Here is a 20259-nt window from a genome sequence, read left to right on the forward strand (position 1 = left end):
AACAAGTATTTTAAAGAACTATTCAAATTTGTTCAAAATTTAGTAGTACGTTTACAATTAATAACAAGACTAAACAAATACGCATAAAACTATAGCTTATATATAAATCTTATAAAAAGTAAAAAATAAACTTTTATAAGCATTTAAAAAAATACTTAGTTAGGTTATGTATCATAAGATAAGTAAATCATATTTTTAGCTGATTTACTCTTGATTTACGAACATTGCAGATACTAATAAATAAAAGAATATTTTTTTTTAATATTTAAAAAGTTTTAGAAATGCTTATATTTAGCTTTTTAATAAAGTTCTCATTTTATTTAATTAAGATATTAAGATAACTTTCAAAGCAGCGGTTCTTTACCCTTTTATGGTAGGTTACTATCAAACTTACTCTCAACATACAGATTATAATTAGTTTTGAGCAAAGTTTTCTCTTTAATCTTAAGTTTATAAAAACCATTACTAATTCAAATAACTTAAAAGTTTATTTTACCAAAAAAGTATTAAAATTAAATATTAACTTTTAAATGAAAAACAAATGATAAATATTTAATTACATAACTTATAATGAAGAAAAGTTACCCTCAGGTTAAGAATCGCTAATCTAAAGCAACATTTAAGTATAAAAAATGATTATTAAAGTAAGTTTATAAAACTAAAAACTTAGAATTATTAATATTTTACATTCCAAAGTAAATAAAATGTATATGTCTTGTCATACTTTAACATATTGACAAGAAAACTAGAAAAATAAACCAAATAAGATGTAATAACATTTTTTTAACAGTATTACTTTACTAGCTAACTTTTATACTATTGTCTGAAACTATGCAACTTAAAAAACCAAAAGACTTTTCTACTACTGTAACTTTCAAAAATATAGCTAAATGAAACAATTGTGATAATTATTACTTATACTTTCATTATTAACAAAAAACCTATTATCAAATCATTATAGATAAGAAGCAATAATATCACAAACAATTCTAACAATAAAACTAAATTGACTTAATAATTGATTGTGCTTTTAGCAAATTCAAAAAAACTATTATCTAAAAAATGTTAAGTTTCAATTGAAACGTTTAAAATTAGTACATTATGTGTTGGTTATGAAACTAAAACTGTTACACTAAAGAAGAATTCAGATAATGCATGAGATTGATAAACTACACAAGTTAGTTAATGCTGATCTGTAGTCCTATAACAATAAATAAAAATGTTCAAAATTTTTGGAAGCATTAGAATACTGTAACGCCTCTGGCTATAAATTAAATTCAGCAAAAGAGTTTTCTCTAATTAGGGGTTTTTTGTATTAATTTGTTAACTTTCTAAATTTCCGCCTTAGATTTGAATTATTAGATTTGTGGCAGCTCAAGCTGAACTTCCTATGTGCTAAATTGTGAGTATTGTTATTAATCTCTTATTTTTTAGTTCTGTCTCTTAAATTGAAATTTCTAATAAAGTTAAATTGAAGTTAATTTTACTGTGGTTTGCATAAATTTGAATAAATAAACTCTGCTGTTGATAAAATTAAATTGAAGTTAATTGTACTTTTGGTTTGCATAAATTTGAATAAATAAACTCTGCTGTTGATAAAATTAAATTGAAGTTAATTGTACTTTTGGTTTTGCATAAATTTAAATAAATAAACTTTGGTGTTAATAGTTAATTATATTGAAATTATCTGTAATTTGGTTATATAAAATTGAATAAATAAGCTTTGTTGTGGATAATTAATTAAGAAGCAAGCTGCTTTTGGTGCTCTTAATAATCTCTGAAATTTACAAATCAACTTTAATCAATTTAAAATAAACTAGTGGGCCACACCTAACTCTTGGTATAGCATAATGAGTAATAGATCCAAGCCCCCCAAAAAGGATAGTATGTTCTCTAAAGAGAACATACATCATACTTTAGACAAGGTCAACAACCCCGAAACTCGCTGTAGCCAACGTAACATTGACAGAGGGATCAACAAAAGGGGTGTTGACCCACACTCTTCGCGCCGTAGCCAACCTGGTCCATCAGACCAACCACAAGCAACGTGCGAAAGATAATACAATACTGTTTATATTCAAATTAAATATTCATATCAACATTTAATACTTAACAAAACTTATGTGCCGTAATTTTTGTAAGCAGAAAACCGAAACTTAAGAAAAAATTTTGAAAGCCATTTGTCATTTGAAAATCTTATGATTTTTTTCAAACTAAAACAACCATTTTTACTACCAGGTATAAAAGTCTATAGTTTATTTCAGTTGTAAAATTTAATCCCTTTTCTACATTTTATAAGAATCTTATTTAAAACTATTAAGGATGTTTACACAATTACACTCAAAACTTGCTAAAAATTTTAAATTTGTAATTTATAAATAAAGAAAAATTATTCTTTTATTGTTTGAAACTTAGTACACATTTATCTTAAGTACAATGTTGACACTATTGTTATTTTGTAGTATCATTATTATTAAACAAAAAATTATTTAAACATGATTTTATTCTACTAACTACACACAAAATATGAAATAACTATCAAAATTTCATGCTTTAAAACAGCTTTTGCATTGAAATATTCACAAAACGTTAAAAATATACTTTTTCATTTTTTTTTAATTTTTCTTTAAATTGCATTTAATGTTTAAACAAAGCCATAATTGATCAATAGCTCTTTTAAATTAACTAAAGCTATTAACCAAGGCATAATAAAACGTTAACACTGCCACTGCAAGCTTTAACTTGAAAAATTTAAGTATTCTTAATATAAGCTTACAATTAGGATCTGTCGTTGGTATTTACTAACTACTTATATTCCCGTTTTATTGCTTATTTTATGAAAACTTTAGTTTACATACAACTTATATCTTGATTACTACATTTCTTTTTTCTATATCTTTCCGCAAACATCTTTTTCTATAAAATTTTAGTCTCGACTTCTAAAAAGATGCCGACCTCTGAGTTAACTTTATAAATTAACTATTTCAAATAACTAGAAAGCTAAATAATTGTTCTAGACTTCATTGTACAATTACCCTATACATTTAATTCAATTCAGCAAGCATCAAAATCGCGGACCGGCCGCAATTTTTGCTTTTTATAACAAATTCGAATTTAATGTAAATTGTACCTATGACTTTTTTTGCTTTGTATTTAAAACCTGAAAATATTTAGTTTAACATAGAAATTTCTAGATTATCTATGGTAAGTTTCGAATTTTCCGTGGCATGTACCTGAGCCCTTAGCTCATTTTTTTACTCTTCGAAATTTCAGCCCTGAACCAGAAGATACTGTTTGCTTATTCTACTTAACAATAACTTTAAAATTAACTTATTTTATTCGACAAGCTTTATAAAGAGGCTCTAAAACTTTTTAATTCACAGTAGATACTTTAAGAAAAAAAGTCTGCCAACACTATATCTTAAACAATAAGCTGATGTTAAAAAAATATTGTTGATTGTAAATAGTTTTAATCTTAGAAGAACAAACAATAACATATATTTAAAAGTAGAGGTGATTAACTTTACTTGTTAAAAAAAGTCTTTTAGGTAAAAATGTAATTTAAAAAAAAAAAAAATACAAATGCAATTTTTAAACTAAACGTTAAGATAAATGAACATACAAATAAAACCTACTAAGTACTAAAAAACAGTTTTAAACAGAATTTTCTTAACTTATTTTCATAAAGGTCCCCTTGGTAGAGCTTTCAAAATGACTGCTTGTATTTTTTAGATATCGCCCCTTAACTTGTCAATTACTCCTTTACTTTTTAGCAACCTTACTAATTAATGCCCTTTTATAGCCAAAATAATATTATTACCTACTTTAGGAAAACTCTATTTAATTAAAAGCATATTTCAAGATACTAATTTTAAAAAGCTTTTCGCAGGCCATAAGTTTCCCAAATCAATTTTAAAGAAAATTATTTTTATTCTGATCACTTCTAATTTTATGGTGTCAAGTATTTTTTACAAACTATACAGCAAGAAGAAGTTTACACTTTTACTAAAACTTAGTTAGGTAGAAGTTGTGTTGGAGCTTTTTTTCTACTTAAAATTTAAAAATTGTTTGAAATTCCAGATTTTTCAAGGTTTTTTTTTTTCCTAGTTTGTCTAATTCCAGGTTGTTCAGTTTTCCAGGTGAAAAGGCAACCCTGTATTTTATAAACTTAATTACCAGGGGTGACGTCATGATGGCTCATGACGTCATAGGGGGGTGCAAAGCTACAATTAAAAAAAAAAAGTTTTCTTTCATACTTTAAGTTTTTTTTTTGTAAGGTAAAAAAGAAAAATTTTTAAGATAAAAATATAAGCTTATTAAAAATATTAATAGACTCTTTTATTCAATGATGAATAATTGAAAGCATTTCAATAATTTTACAAAACTCTTAAAAGCTATAAGGTATTTTTGTTTTAAAAAATGGTTACAAAGCTATTGAAAACATTTAAGAAATGTTTTCTTTTTCAATGGAACTTACTTAAGAAAACTATTTATTTATTGTAGTCTACTTATTATACTTTTGGAAGCTAAATATCCACAACGGAATACTACATAAAAAACATTGATTTGATCTTAAGTCAAATATAAAACTTTTAATATAAGCTAAATATACCACAAACATACTTAAATATTTTTTCAAAATAACTATTGTGAAAAACTTTTTTTTAAATACTATAAAAAATACTAACATAATAAATATTAACATGGCTAGTTACTTATATTTCTTGTTGTGTTATTGAAACACTGTACTATTTTACAAACTTATTTTTAAAAGAAACTTTTTGGCTTTAAGAAAAAACTTCAATATTCAAAACAAGGGTCCCAAAAGTTGCTTTTTATCAGATTCAAGTTTAGTTTTAAGCTACTTTAAATATATAGACTTTTTTTTTGTTATTAAGAAATATTTTATAAGACTGATAAAAGATAATTTATTTGCTTTCTTTAGAATTGTCAGAGTATGCTTAAAGAATGTTTTACAATAGCTAATTTTTATTTAATAGTTCGTAAAAAACTTTTTTTAAAATTTAAAAACATCTTTTTAAACTTTTTTAAACTAATAAATGAAAAATTCAAACTCCAAACAAGTTATAAAATTTTGATTTTAAAACTTTGATAAAATTTTTTATGTACTTTTGAAATAACGTAAAACCATTTTTGATAATTCATTATAAAAATACTTGTAAAAACTAATAATAAAGTTTTACTAAAAACAAACAACTTCTTATACTTTTTTGTTTTAATTTTTAGTGAAAGTGTAACATTTTTACATAAAACACAATTTGAACAAGAATTCAAATAAAAAAATTTTTTACCAAGCAAACAAAATTGTTAAAAACATCAAATAACAAAACATTTTTTACTTTTATTCTTATAAATTATGGTTTTAATACATTGCTTTTACAACTATTTTTTTACAATCTTTTATGTTTAAAGTAGTAAAACGTTTTTTAATCATTCTAGCGAGAGAGTTTTACAAAAACTAAAAAAAAAAATTGACTTGTGAAGCGTAAACAAAAGCATGCTTAAAATTAAAAAAAAAACAATAGTAACTTTCAAAAGTTATACAAACTAAAACAAAATAACAAAAATTAAAAACAAATAAGGTGCTTTTAAACTCATAAAAATCCTTTAGATTACAACCAAACAGTGATAAATAAACCGTTTTCAATATAATCAAGTTTTTCATAGCTTTTAAAACTCAGATATTATCACTAAAAAATTGTATTCATTGAAGTTCAAAAGTAACTGAAAAAGAATGCAAAGCTTTTTTATTTTATTAAATGTTTATATTAGACTAACCAACAAACTTGTAAATAAATTCCAAAAAATATTGATTTAAAAAATGTTGTTGTTTTTAAAGCAACTAAAATAAAATAAGTAAATAAAACTTATTTAGAGTTATTAAAATAAAAACTAAAGATAAAAATTTAAAAAGTATTCATCAACTTCTAAAAAAAACAAACAATGAAACTTTAGCAAATACATTTAAAAATTCAAGATAGTTTTTTAAAAATGTTTTGATTTTTTTTTGCATCAGGGTTTTGACTAAAATAATGGTTTGATTTTGTTATATTAATAAGTTTTTATAAAACTTTTTATACCGTAATCGGATTATAGAGTAAAATTTTTAAGTTATTAAAAAATTATTTAGTTAAGACTAAACTCGTCTACTTCCTCCCCTGGATGTGATGACGACACTGGCTGCTCCCCCGGATGTGATGACGTCATTGACTGCTCCTCCGGAAGTGATGACGACACTGGCTGCTCCTGCGGATGTGATGACGTCATTGACTGCTCCTCCGGAAGTGATAACGACACTGGCTGCTCCTGCGGATGTGATGACGTCATTGACTGCTCCTCCGGAAGTGATGACGACACCGGCTGCTCCTGCGGATGTTTTTTTGTGGTTTCTTCCTGCTTTTGTGATTTTTTCCAGCAGCATTTCCAAGCTTCTTTGACTTTTTGTTTGAGCCATCTAAAATTATGTTGTTGCTATCACTTAGACTGTTACAATTTTTTTATACAAAATACCAGAATGTACCAAATAAAAAATACTTCTAAGAGAATTTAAAAAAAAAAACTAAAGTTAGTTTTACAAAAAGAGTTCAAAAAAAAAAGAAGTATTTGCTAAATATGCTTATAGACAATGAAATTTGTTTTTTTTTTTTCTGACATTTGTTTATGAGCAAACAAATGATATATAACATTAAAGTGTTGAATAAAAACAAACATTTTTTAATGATTAAATTGCACTTATTTTACATTTATCACATTATTATTTGTTAAATATTAAGTTAATATATCATTGCTATTTTTTACACTAGACATACTAACTGGTATTTATCATAAATGATGAACATTCCTTGCAGGACGTTAAAGACCACAGAAGCAATTAGTCCGTTGATCAGCCTTTGCTTTACTGTAATTATCATGTTTATAATAAAGTTAATGACGCTGAGCTAATTTATTGTTCTTTAAGAACAGTTTGAAATTAAGTTTGTTTTGAAGGTTATAGAAACTTAAATAAAAGTCATTTATTTCAATGGATATATGACTGTTCTATGTACAAAAGCTTTCAAACCTACACAAAAAAAGTCTTGCGTAGATTAAAAAATTATCTCTAAAATTATTTTTCAAAAACAAAAACGGTTATTTATAACTGTGCGAATTTAGTAAACTAAATTCAACATTTTAAAATAAGCCACTTAGTTTAAAAATAAATACCTTCTTCGTCTTCTGGGTCGTCAACTTTCGGTTTTTTGTCTTCATTATTTTCAAATGAAGATGCATCCTCAGTTTCTGTGGCGGCAGTGTCAGTGGCTTCATCAATTTTCATCTGGTTCGTACATCCGATCACCTTTGAAACATGGCAGTTGTTTCTCAAGTCGTACGAAGTTTCGCTGCAAATTTGCTTTCCTTTGCACGTATGCTCGCACTTTGCATCTAAAAACAAAAAAAAAAAAACTATGAGTAAACTAATACGGACAGCTAAACTTGTGTTTTTAAACTTTATTACCAAAACAATGTTTCACTCGATAACAATTACTCAAACGAGATCTGCAGTTGGTTGATAAAAATTTAATCAAATAGATTCTCTTTATTATTTTACTTATTTTTAAGTAGAAAACTTTCATTGTAATTTTAAAAGTTAAAAGTACACTTGTGTTTTTAATTGACACTTAAGCTTGTGTAAGCGCGCGTTTATTAGTTTTATAAGTAATTAAGATGTAAATATTTCAACTTGTATACAATAAACACAGCTCAAAATTTTAATTTTTCTTAAATAACTTCAAGCTTTTAATGTAAAACTGATACTAGTTTTTTAGAGTACGGTATGTTGGGTCATAAACTAATGTAAACGCTTTTTTTTTATAAATTTTTATTTTAATTTGAATTTTTAACCACAATAAGTAGATAATACTAAAACAATGTTATACTTAAATACAAAGCTTCAACCATTTAACGTAATCTTAAGACGTTCATAAAATAAATATGTTGGAAAAGTTTTAAATAAAAAGGTAACTTATTATTAGATTTTCTGAATACTTTTTCAAGATTACAAAATTTTTACCGGATAAAACTTCAAAAGACTTCGGTTTGCCAACGTAGTTGAAATTGAGTTCATCAAGCCTGATTCTTAAACATAGGAACTCATCGTCTTTTTTGCTCGCATCACACAAAACTGCAATAATCTTAACTTGTTTTTTGAATATCCAAAACAATGCTATTTTGTGCACAAAACACTAAGCTTGTAAACTTTACAGCGCATTGAAAGAATTTGTCAATTTTTATAAGGTATTTATGTAAAATTATTTATTACAAACTGAAAACTAACAAAGATCATACAACTTTATGTCCAAGCAATCAGTTGTTTTCAATTCTGAGAAAGGATTGCAAGAAAAATAACTTCCTGAAATTTTTATTGTTGTTTGATTTCATTTACTGTTTATTATTATTCATTTAACTTAACATCAAAACTTGTGCTAGTTTAAGAAAAAAAAAAGTATATAGAATTAGAAACCGTTTTTTATTAAATAAATGTTGTAGAATTTTAGTTTAATGAACTGACTAACGAAACTTATTTAATAAATAAACACTTATAGTAAAATTTATTATATTTGAATATTTAAATTGAAATACTCATATGTAGTATATATGGGAACGGGTCAAAACTGCAAGAAGAAAAAATTGCACGATGTTACTAAATAGCACAAAAGTACAAAATTGCACGTAGATACTTTTGCACGAAGACAAATTTGCACGAGGGGACAAAATGCAGGAAGACAACTTTTTACCAAGGGTAAATTTTGCACGAGTTACAATTTTGCACGGAGGGTCATTTTTACACGAGAGAAAAAAAAAACAGAAAAATAAAAACAAAAATCAGAAAAAAGCTTAAAGATAAAGTTATAAAAAAATAAAAAGAAAAGTTACTGACCGAGGGTGAGGGTTAGGCGTATTAGTGATAGTAAAAATAAATAATAAATTAAAATTGTTACACGAAAAAATGTATAGAAAATAAATAATTAAAAATAAGTTAATAAAAAAAAAGCTACCAACAGCGTGTAACGGTTAGGGGTTATAAAGTAATAGTAAAAAAAATAATAATTATAAAAAAATCAGTTACTAATCGAAGGTAAGGGGTAACAGTGATAAAAAAAAACTAAAAAAATTTAAAGTTATAAATAAAATAACAAATAAAAAAAAATTCGCCGCGTAAAATCGTAACTCATACAAAATTGACTCTTGGTGCAATTTTATCTGCGTACAATTTTGTCCCCTCGTGCGAATTTGTCTTTATGCAAAAGTATCTTCGTGCAATTTTGTGCACTCGGGCAGTTTTGTCCCCTCTGCAACTTTGTACGCTCGTGCTAGCTACCGAGTACATATAGTAGTAATACTCACATTTATTTAATATGAAACAGTTGTTGTTAACTATCTAAAACTCATTGTAAAAAATATAACAAAATGATCAACCATTAACAATCAATTTACAAAAAAAAATTGTTAAATAAAATTTAGTCTGTCTATCAGAACTAACTTCTGTCGAAATTTTGTTTTAAGTTTGAATAAAGTTTTAAACATATAATTTGTGTTTTATTTAATTTTGTTTGAATTTATAAAATTATAAAAGATTCTAACCAGCAGGTAAATCAAATTCTGATATCTGGAAAAAAAAATTATCATTTAAGATTAGTGTATGTAATCAGAAAAATGTTTTCAAATTATTTTTTTATAAATAATTTCGCCTAAAGTGTTTCTGAAAACTGGTAAAGAAAAAAAAAACAAAAGTTAAACATAATGAGGTTGTTTGGAATGAAAACAAAGTTGATTTGTAACAAAATTTTAAAAAAATCTTGTTTGATTTTAAATTTTGAATTCATACAGTCAGAGTGTTAAATGTAGTCAGATTATAAGCAAATTACAATCAAGTTCTTTTTTTTATAAGCAATATACGACTTTTTAATTATTAAAAGTTATCAAACTTGTGTTATCAAATCTTTATGTTGACTTTAGCTTGTCTCACGGCATATTAAAGTACTTGTGCTCTGTAGACTTTCGCCGACGTTTATTTTTAACATTTATAATTTTGAAACTATATTTATTTACACTAGCTTTTTTTAAAGTAATAAAGTTCAAAAACTATTATTTTTATTCATAAACTTTGATTAACACTTTTTTACACTATAAGTTTATTAGATTAAAAAATTAAAACCTTACCATTGCTACGCTTAATCCAAGGAAAATAAACACAACATGGTAAAATTGGTTGATCATCATAATTAGTTAAATTTGTTAGTATGCCTGTTTATCATTTGTACAAATAGCTATTAATATAAAGTTTAAAGACATTCGATTTTACTCAAGAAAAAAACAATTAGCTTGACTTACAAAAGTAAACTATTAAAAATAATCTAAACCACAATCAGTTAAATCACTGTCACTACGGCTTTACAAAAGTATAAAAGTTTTCAGTTTTTGTAAGTGAGCTTTTTTAAATACGAGTCAAAACTTTTTTATATTATCTGATGCTTTGTATTTAGTAATTAAAATAAAACTTAAAAGTTGTTAAACAAAAAGTTAAACTTACAAACTAAAAAAAACGTAACTATTTAGAGTGTAAAAGTTTTAAATAACTCGTTTAAAACTACAACATAAAACTAATACACTTTTTTAAATTGTTAGATTTAAAAGTTTTTCGTTTAAGCAAACTTAAAAAACTCAAAATTAACTTATTTTAAGACTTGTAAAATGACTGTGCTTTTAGAAAAAACAAACTTCTAATGTTTAATAAAATCTACAAATTCATATTTCTGAAGGAATATAAGTATACTAATATAAACTTATTTATAATATTAAATACCATTTAAAAGATTTTTTTTTGATTAATTGATAGTTTAAATAGCTCAAAATTATTCTTTTATATAATGATAAAACCTAAGCTTGTTTAATGCTAAAAAACAAAAAATCTTAACTTACTTACTATAGTAAAGTTTAAGACAACATGAACTAAAAAAGAGCGAAATTTTATACAATATTGATGTAACACAAAGAGTTTGTTGATGTTAAAAGTTTTTTAAAGTTCAAATTTTGTAGAAAGCTATTGCAATGAAAAGTAGTGTAAAGCAAAGTTTTAAAGGTAGTTAAAGCAAAACTCAACTTTGAGCTAAAAGCAATAAAAAATATGTTTTTATTGTAACTTAAAATCTAAAAAGAACTCTTACTACTAAAGATTGAAATTCCAAAAAATACTAATCAATGTTTTCAATGAACAATTTAGTTACTTTATTACATTTATAATGTATTTTAGTTGTTTTAATTAAGTTATTAAAATGTAATTGGTCGGTTTCTTACTTTTTTTTTAAACAATTGTTTGAATTTAATCAAAATGTTTTACAATAAACTAAAAAAACAACTTAATTAAGCTACGAAAAACAAATTTATTATGTATTAAAGTCTAATTCTAATACCGATAGTAATGTTCATATTTATAATTTTGAAAAAACCCATTTTGTAAAAAAATTACAGACATAAAAAACTTTAATATGAAACATATCTAGTTTGAAAAATCTAAAAAAAAGTCAAAAAAAAGTTAGCTGTACTTATGTTTAACTGTTTGCTTAAAACTATCAAAAAGCTTTTAGTCAAAAAAAAAAAAAGATTGAAAATTTAAATAAACATGCTTTATAGCATTTTTTGTCACAAGACTCTAGAAGAAAAAAGTAATTAAAAGTTTCAAGCTGAAATTAGCAGTTAGTGTGAGAAAGTTTAATAAAAAACGTTTTTTTTCGAAATCAATGTTTTCAGTATTTAAAAAGTATAGTTTATTACTATAAAAGCGATATAGTTTTCTGTTACTATTTAAAAAGCTTAGATTAATTTTTTTTTGTTGTTGTTTTTTTTGTTGTGAAACTTTAGTTTAATATTTATAATGTTATATCTTTTATAAACTCTTTAAACTAAGTTTGAGTAAGCTTTTGATATTCACGGGCCAAATCGTATAAAATGTATTTGGCAGGCCGGAGGATTTTACTTGTTAATATTTTTTTCTAAATCAACATATAGTGTTGTAAAAAGATGAAAATATTTAAGAGTTTATAACTTATAATTTAGCTTTGGATTGTTCCATTTTATGTTTTTCTTTTTTTGTTACGTTGTCATTATACTGAAAATTTTTTTCTTCCTAAATTTCTTTCTAAACAAGGTTTGTTTTTTAACGCAACGACGAAATATAATATTTGTAACTTACAAAACTAAAAAAAAACGTTTATTTCGTAATCAAAAAAGTGTAGTCATTTGTCTTAGCTAATAAATATTGCTAAATTTACTGGAATGTAAAGAGTAATTTATTTAGTCACTGAAACCTGGTTGTGAATAAAATACTTAATTTGCACTTATATTATTATGCCATTTAAAACAATAATATGTTGAGAAAGTTTGTGACAAATTTTCTATTATTTTTTCATAAAAGATTTGACAAACAGAAAAATTTTATTGTTGTTCTGTAATATTTTAAATTAAAACAAAAACAAAAATGAATGTGCTGTGACAATACTTCATACAAACCGACTTTAAAAGCGAATAAGTTTATTTTAAAACTAATTAATGCAAGCAAAACAAATTAAGGTCAGTTAAAGGTAAAATGATCAAATCTGAAATAAATACGTTTTTAATCTGTTTTTCGTCTAGCTTAAAATCGACTGTATTTAAGCGATTTATCCTAATAAAAATTTGGTTAGTACACTTAAAAGTCAGTGTGAATTGCATAATTGCTGAGTGAGTTGTTTTTAATTTTAATTATTGGAACTTTATTTCGTGCTTAACTTTAAATATTTTTTGGTAAGGTGGGTTAGGGATAAGAGTATAAATACAAAAATAAAATTTTAAAAAACTTGCTTATTAAGCAAGTTTGAAAATCAGACTACTTTTAAGTATACTTTTCATTATAAAGTTTTTTAAAGTTTTGTAAGCTAAACAAACAAAAGTTATAACGAAGTAGAAAATAAATTAATTAACGTTTTTTAAGGTAATTTAAACTTATAATTGAAATTTAATTGGAAGTTCAAGTTGTTTTCTCTATATTTGATCTCAACAGCTTTTATATTCATTATGAACGGCCTAAAACAGTAAAGTATTTTTAAAGTAAAAATAACCTAAAAAATAGAAAGAATTTTAGCTCTATAACAGTTTATTGAAACAAACTATATTTTTTCCTAGATCTACATAGTTTTAAACTAACGTTTCTACTTTAAAATATTTAAAAATATTAGTATAATAGCCTAAACAAATTAATATTTAGGTACACATAAGAAAAAAATTATTTTTCTTTTAAATTATTTAGTAAGTTGAAACTAAATCTCCTTGAAATGCTAACAAACTTAACTGTACTCAATGTGTATAATTGAAGTGTTTCTTATATGTTTAAAGTAATTTACATTCTAATTTTATACTTTTAATTAAATACTTTTATGATGAAATAAACAAAACATAAAGCTTCAACCAAAACATTTTACAACAGACTGGAATACAGCTTGGTAAAACATAAGAAAGAATAGTTTTTATGTATATACAGTCTGCTACCAACAAATACATTTAAATATATTGTGTTTAAGTTTGTATAGGTAATAGACGGACAACAAGTTTAATCTTTAAAAAATAAATTAAGCTTATAAGTTATGAGTATTAAATTTAGAAAATTTTAAACTAGGCTTTCAAAGGTAAAGAGAGTAAATAATTTTTACAAAAAAGGTATTTTAAAAATAAATCTACGAACATATAAATATAAAGATAAAAACAAATTTAAACGTGAAACATACTTAATTTAACATTTTTTGAATAACTACCTTATAAACGTATTAAAAAAACTCAATTTATTAAAAGCTCATTTTGTTAAATACTTTCTTACTTTTTAATTGAAAAATTTTAAACCAATATTAGGATTTTAATTAGATAGTATTTTAAACTTATTTTTAACTATTTAGTACATCTTTTAAAAAAAACATACTAAAAATATTCTATGAAAAATAAACATATTGAAAAAATACTTTAAAAGTATAAGACTTTTACTTATGTTTAGAAAAGTTTATTGTACTTCTAACAACTTTAGTTTAAAGTGATATTAAGTTATCACTATCACATGTTGTTTTATTCAATAAAAGTTTTTACAATTTTAAAAAACTTCAAAACAAACCTTATGGTTTTTAAAAGGTTCTAATATATAGAAAATACTTAAGCATTTTTATAAGCGTACTAAACACTATACCGAACAAAAATAACTTGATAGTTATTGTAATTGTAAAAAACACTAGTTTTTAGTTTCTTTTTTAACTGCAAAACTTTGTAAAGAACGAAATGTTAAATTAAAAGCTTTAGTTGCTAGAATGTAAAAGGTTAAATTGAAACAGTTGATCATTCGTATCGTATTAATAAACTTAACTTATAGTATATAAAAATGTACTTTTTTTTATAAAAATGATTTAGAAGTACTAAAATTTAAGATTTTTGGTACTCATTTTTATTTTTGGTGTGTAGTTTTTCGTATATTGGTTTAGTCTTTAAATTTACTTAAAAGCTTTTAAAATTTTTACCGGACAAAGTCAATATTTTTTAAATTGTTAAAAGTAGTAATTCAAGCTGTTAACTTTGTAAAAAGCGAAGTATAATTATTTATAAAGTCAACGTTTATGGTTTATGTTTTATGATTTTGTTTTCAAATATATTATTCTATCGACTTTTTAAAAATGTTACTTACAGTTATTTTTTTTGTAAAATATGTTTTAAATATTTTAAATGTATTCCATGGTAAGTATTAAAATAAAATTGTTTCGCATTAATATAAGTTCTTAACAAAGTGTAACAATTTAAACAATATACTAAAAAACAAATTTTAAAAGTTAAAAATAAACTAAAAAAGTAATAAAACTTGGTATGTTGAACAAAAACAAATATAAATTGCTAGTATTAAGAAAGATTATATTAATTAAAATAAATCAAATTTTAAATTGCTGGTAATAAACAAGAATTGATTAGTTCAAATAACTTATGTCGTTCTGTAACACATTTTATTTTTATAAAAAACACTATAGATAGTTTTTTATAAAAACATTCTGAAAGCGTTTAAATTTATTTAAAATTATAAAAAAATTAGAAAGAAAAATCAAGGTTAGGTATAAGGTGAAGGAAACAAATTTAGCATATATAAATTGTTAAATTGAATCTTTTGATTAGTTTAAAAATGACTATGTTAAAACAATTTTTGCTAGTAAAAAATTTATTATAAAATATTGTTTCATTACTTCACAAAAGGTTTAAAACTAGTTAAAAAAAATCAACGACATTTGTGTCGAGTTAACCGACCAAGTTTTGTGAAAATTTTACGATGTAAATATTTTCGAGTAAAACTTTTTACATTTTGTTTAATAACTTTTTTGTTTCTTGGTGGATTTTTATAACAAAAATAAAAATATATAGAATTTGTTTCAGCGGTCATTATGATGTCACTCGTGACGTCATTATCAGTAACACGACACGTGTTTTTCACCACCTAGTGGCTAAAATGTTTCAGTAAAACTTTTTAATTCTTCATTTGTGATAGTTTTTTGACTCACATTGAATAAACAAATTTGTTTATAAGTTATCAGAACAAACCTTATCTAAATTAAAAGTTCAAAAAATTTTTAAATACATGCCTAAGATGTTTGTTCCTTGATTATTTTTTAAAGACACAATCTTTCGCTATTGTTTGTACATAAAAGTTTTTAAATAAAGATTATTAATTCTTTTTTTTTATGAAACGTTAGTCTAAATTAAAGTAAACTTTAATATAAGTAATTAGCTTCATTCTTTTCCTAGACCTCATTACAAAAGGTGCTCGCGGGCCGTAGTTTGCCGACTCCTATTGTAAAATAAAATAAAAAAATAACAATAGAAAAAAACTTTTTTTAGAAGTATCTTAATTTTTAAGATAAAACGTTTAAAGTTTTAGGTTTATTTTCAAATGCAAGTTATAGTTGTAGTATGAAACATTTAAACTCAAAGCTCAGTGCTTTTAGTATAATCAGTTTTTTAGTTTAAAAGAAACTGTAAACAGCTGATCACTAAAAATAAAAGTATGTCACTCCTTAATACACTTTAATGTTAAAAAATATTATTTAAAACGTAATTTAGTTGATATTATTATCATTAAACAAGTTTGTTCTTAATAAGAAATAAAAACACCAGTAAGAATATATTAGTAGATTTTATGTTTTAAGAACTTATTTAGAATTTTGTGCAACTAAAAGATAGTTCTACACAAATTTCTGTAATCTAGTTCACACTTAAATTTATGCAATTTTATTTTATTTTGTTTTATGTTATCTGTTACTAAAGTTCATAAGGCCATTAAGCAGCTGTATTTGTTTTATCTGAAAAATACTTTAGGTCTTTATAGAATATATTTTGTATTTATGTGTTTTATATTTTATTATGAGTTTTAAAACAAAAGTCTAACAATAAAAACATCAAACTGATCAAAAATTTACTTAAAACTAAAATTACATTACAAAAATCAGTCATTATCTAAATTTTTAAAACATCAACCGTAAGTAAAATAGTGAAATACCATATCTTAAATAGAAAACGAGTAATTTTTGCACGAAGCGTCACTTAAACACGAGGACACTTTTGCACGGCGATCCTTTTGCACTCAGGGTCACTTGTGCACGGTGCCACTATTTCCTAAACTTAAAAAAACTACTTTTACACGAAGAGTCACTTTTGCACGAGAACACAATTGCATAAGGTACGAACTTAAAGAGTTACGCACCCGCGTTAAGTACGCGTAAAGTACGCACTCAAAATCGAAAGGCACAAAAAAGAAAAAAATTATGATGTATTTTATGCGGGTGCGTACCTTATGCAAAAGTGATTCCTCGTGCAAAAGTGACTCTTCGTGCAAAAGAGATTCCTCGTGCAAAAATGTTTTCGTGCAGAAGTGACTCTTCGTGCAAAAAAGTTTTCGTGCAGAAGTGACTCTTCGTGCAAAAAAGTTTTCGTGCAAAAGTGACTCTTCGTGCAAAAATGTTTGCACGAGGAATCTCTTTTGCACGAAGAGCCACTTTTGCATAAGGTACGCACCCGCATAAAATACATCATATTTTTTTTTTCTTTTTTGTGCCTTTCGATTTTGAGTGCGTACTTTACGCGTACTTAACGCGGGTGCGTAACTCTTTATGTTCGTACCTTATTTCAAAAGTGATTCCTCGTGCAAAAGTGACTCTTCGTGCACACCCACCCGATGATGTCTGTAGGAACACGAATGTCTGTAGGAACATAAAATACTCAAGTTAGATAGAACTTTTCATTAGTACTCATATTTCATATTAAGTATTAATTCTTAAAGTCAAACTTTAAACTTTAGAGCTATTATGTACAGTAAATTGTTTTTATATATCAGACAACACTAACTGCATGAATTTTATAGACCAATAACTTAAATTTATTAATCTAAATGTGCACAGCTTCTGATTTTAAAAATATTATGTGTACTAGAATAAAGATTTTCAGTTTTTTTTTTTCATTACCAGGGTATACCATAAAAAATTAATACTAAATGTGAAGTTATCAAATAACTCAATAATGAATGGTTATAAAATACAACATTTAAAAACAATATTTCGTTTTAACTAGTATAAAGTCAAAAACGGTAGTATTAATCAAATGCAAATTCATCTTTTCTTTTTATATATTTATAAAAAAAACATATATTTTCGTTCTTTTCTATTTTTTTTTATTAAAACTTAACAAGGCTGTGTTGTGTTTGATCAATTGAAAGACAAATAAAAAGCGCTTAAAGTTTAGCCCAGGACCAAACTTTTGTTATACAAAAGTATTTGTTAAAATTTTTGTAAATTGACTTATAATTCTAATCTAAAGGATATATTAAGGTTTACAAAATATAAGTTACTGAAAACATCTCTCTATGTCTTTTGTATGTTAAACTTAACTTAAGGTTTTAGTTGTAAGCATTTGTAAAACTTGATCTTTTTTTACAAATTTTGTTTTAAAAATAATCATACCAAAGTAAATTTACATCTAACTTTTACTTTTTTTGCTTTAATTCTTTAATAGTTAATTAAAAATTTAAAAAGCTGAACAAAATGTTATTAAACATATTTTTAAATGCAGTTTGAAGTAAGAAATAAAACGTTACACTAATAGAAACTCTCAAACAAATTAAATTCTCAAATATAAACTCTTCAATATAAATTTTCTACAAACAAAGGAGGGAACCTTTGTTCTTGTTCTTAAAACCAAAAATATAAATGTAAGTATAGAGGACCAAAAATGATTTTACTTTATATTAAATATAATACTGCAAAATTGCAGTAATGACAGTTTTTACAAAAAAATGTTGCAAGTTTTTTAACTGTATATAATATATGAAAAAGTATGTAACTTTTTGGCTAGTAACTTGTTAAAAAAGTTATATTAACATTCTAGTAACTGTAAATAGAATTTTCTAATAGTGTAAAACTCATTATTCGTTTTCGATCCAAAAACTTGTTAGCCATCACTTAAACAAATATTATGTATTTTTCAAGTCAAGTAGTTGTTTTACCATAAGCAAATATTTGTTAAACATATATTTTATCTTTAAAACTGAAATAAAAAACCTTTACAACAGGTTTAAAATTGTTGAAAATGTTGAAAGATATCCATAGTATTGAAACAGCATTTCTTTTATTTATTTACAACTATAAGTACTACTGTAAAACAAAACAATGAATACATGAATTCATTTCGTTTTTGAAAGGTTTACATGTCAATAAAAATACTACGAACTAAAAGAAAGCTATCATTGTTCAGTGAAGAATATTTGTCAATACTAAAACTAGGTTTCCCAAGCTAATTTTCATAAACACACAATCAACAGACATTTTAATTTAACCGCCTCCATTTATTAGATTTTGTCCCTTTACTAGTTGATTACTCTTTTTTTCACTTTTTTATTCAACGATAAAAAATAGATGCGCTTAAAATAGTTGGTCTTAGGACCTGGTGAACAAAAAAAAATTGGTTATCGAGTCGCACACTATTTAGATACCTTTTAACGTTTTGTCCAGGACTAATTAATGCCTAATGCCGTCTAAAAGGGCGATTTTGTCCATTTTAGGAAACCATGATCTAAAAACCAACTAACAATTTTACACTTGGAGTTTATTAAAACAAACATTGTTCCATACATTTTACAAAAACAACTAAGCAAGTTTTTATTTTGTAGCTTTATGGCTAATAATTTAAAAGTAGTAAACAACTTTTAAATTTCTCAGTATATACTACACCACAAAATTTCACTAACTGAAAAATATTAGTAGTTTATTATGCTGTATCAGCAAATAATAAACTAATAGATATATTTTTCAAGTTTAGTAGCTATCTTATTGTAAACTTTGTAACTTCTACTTTTTTAATAAATATTTTTTCCAAGGAGTTTTAATAAACCCCAAAACATCTTTTAAAGTAAATTTATTTTTTTAATCAATAAGTACAAACTTGTAACGTGTTTTAAAAGTTTACTACTTTGAGGAAATATTATTTTCTTAACAGAACTATTCTGTTTACTTTAAATATAGTTTTGGGCTGGGTTTTAAGGTACATCAGTAAAATAATACATAAAGTTTTATTTCGTTTATTAGATTGTGAAAAATTTATAGACTGGAAAAATATCTAATTATAGCATTTTTTAAAACTTGCTGGGATAAATTTATGTTTTAAAGTCCTTAAGCTACATTTAATACAACAAAAACTTCACAATTAATAAAAATTGATTTGTTATCTGAAGTTAAACAAAATATTTTTTGTTTAAAAACTTTCAGCTTTAAATAAACTTTAGTATAAACACTGTTTATCGTCTAAGCTTCATTTTTACATTATTAACGAGGTATAAACTGTACTAATAGTAAAGTCTAACGCTAATTAAAACTATAAAATTTATTTTGAAAGCTATACAATCTATACGAACCATAGTTTGTATTATATTTTCTATTTTGTTTTTTATAAGTTGATGTTAATATCTTGTTATTAAATTTAAACTTAATTATTAAATCCAATGTTTACTTTTAACTTTTCAATTGCCAAATTACTAACTTAATACTATATTTAGTAAATATCCACAGTAACTAATTAAATTTTTACTTGCGGTCTTTGTGAAACAACTGTTAATTAGTAACTCAGCAAAAGTTTGTTTTTATAGATTGATCAATTAGGACATCATTT

The sequence above is a fragment of the Thalia democratica genome, chromosome 2 (assembly GCF_965202585.1).
Source record: "Thalia democratica chromosome 2, ktThaDemo2.hap1.1, whole genome shotgun sequence".
NCBI classification, from domain to species: Eukaryota; Metazoa; Chordata; class Thaliacea; order Salpida; family Salpidae; genus Thalia; species Thalia democratica.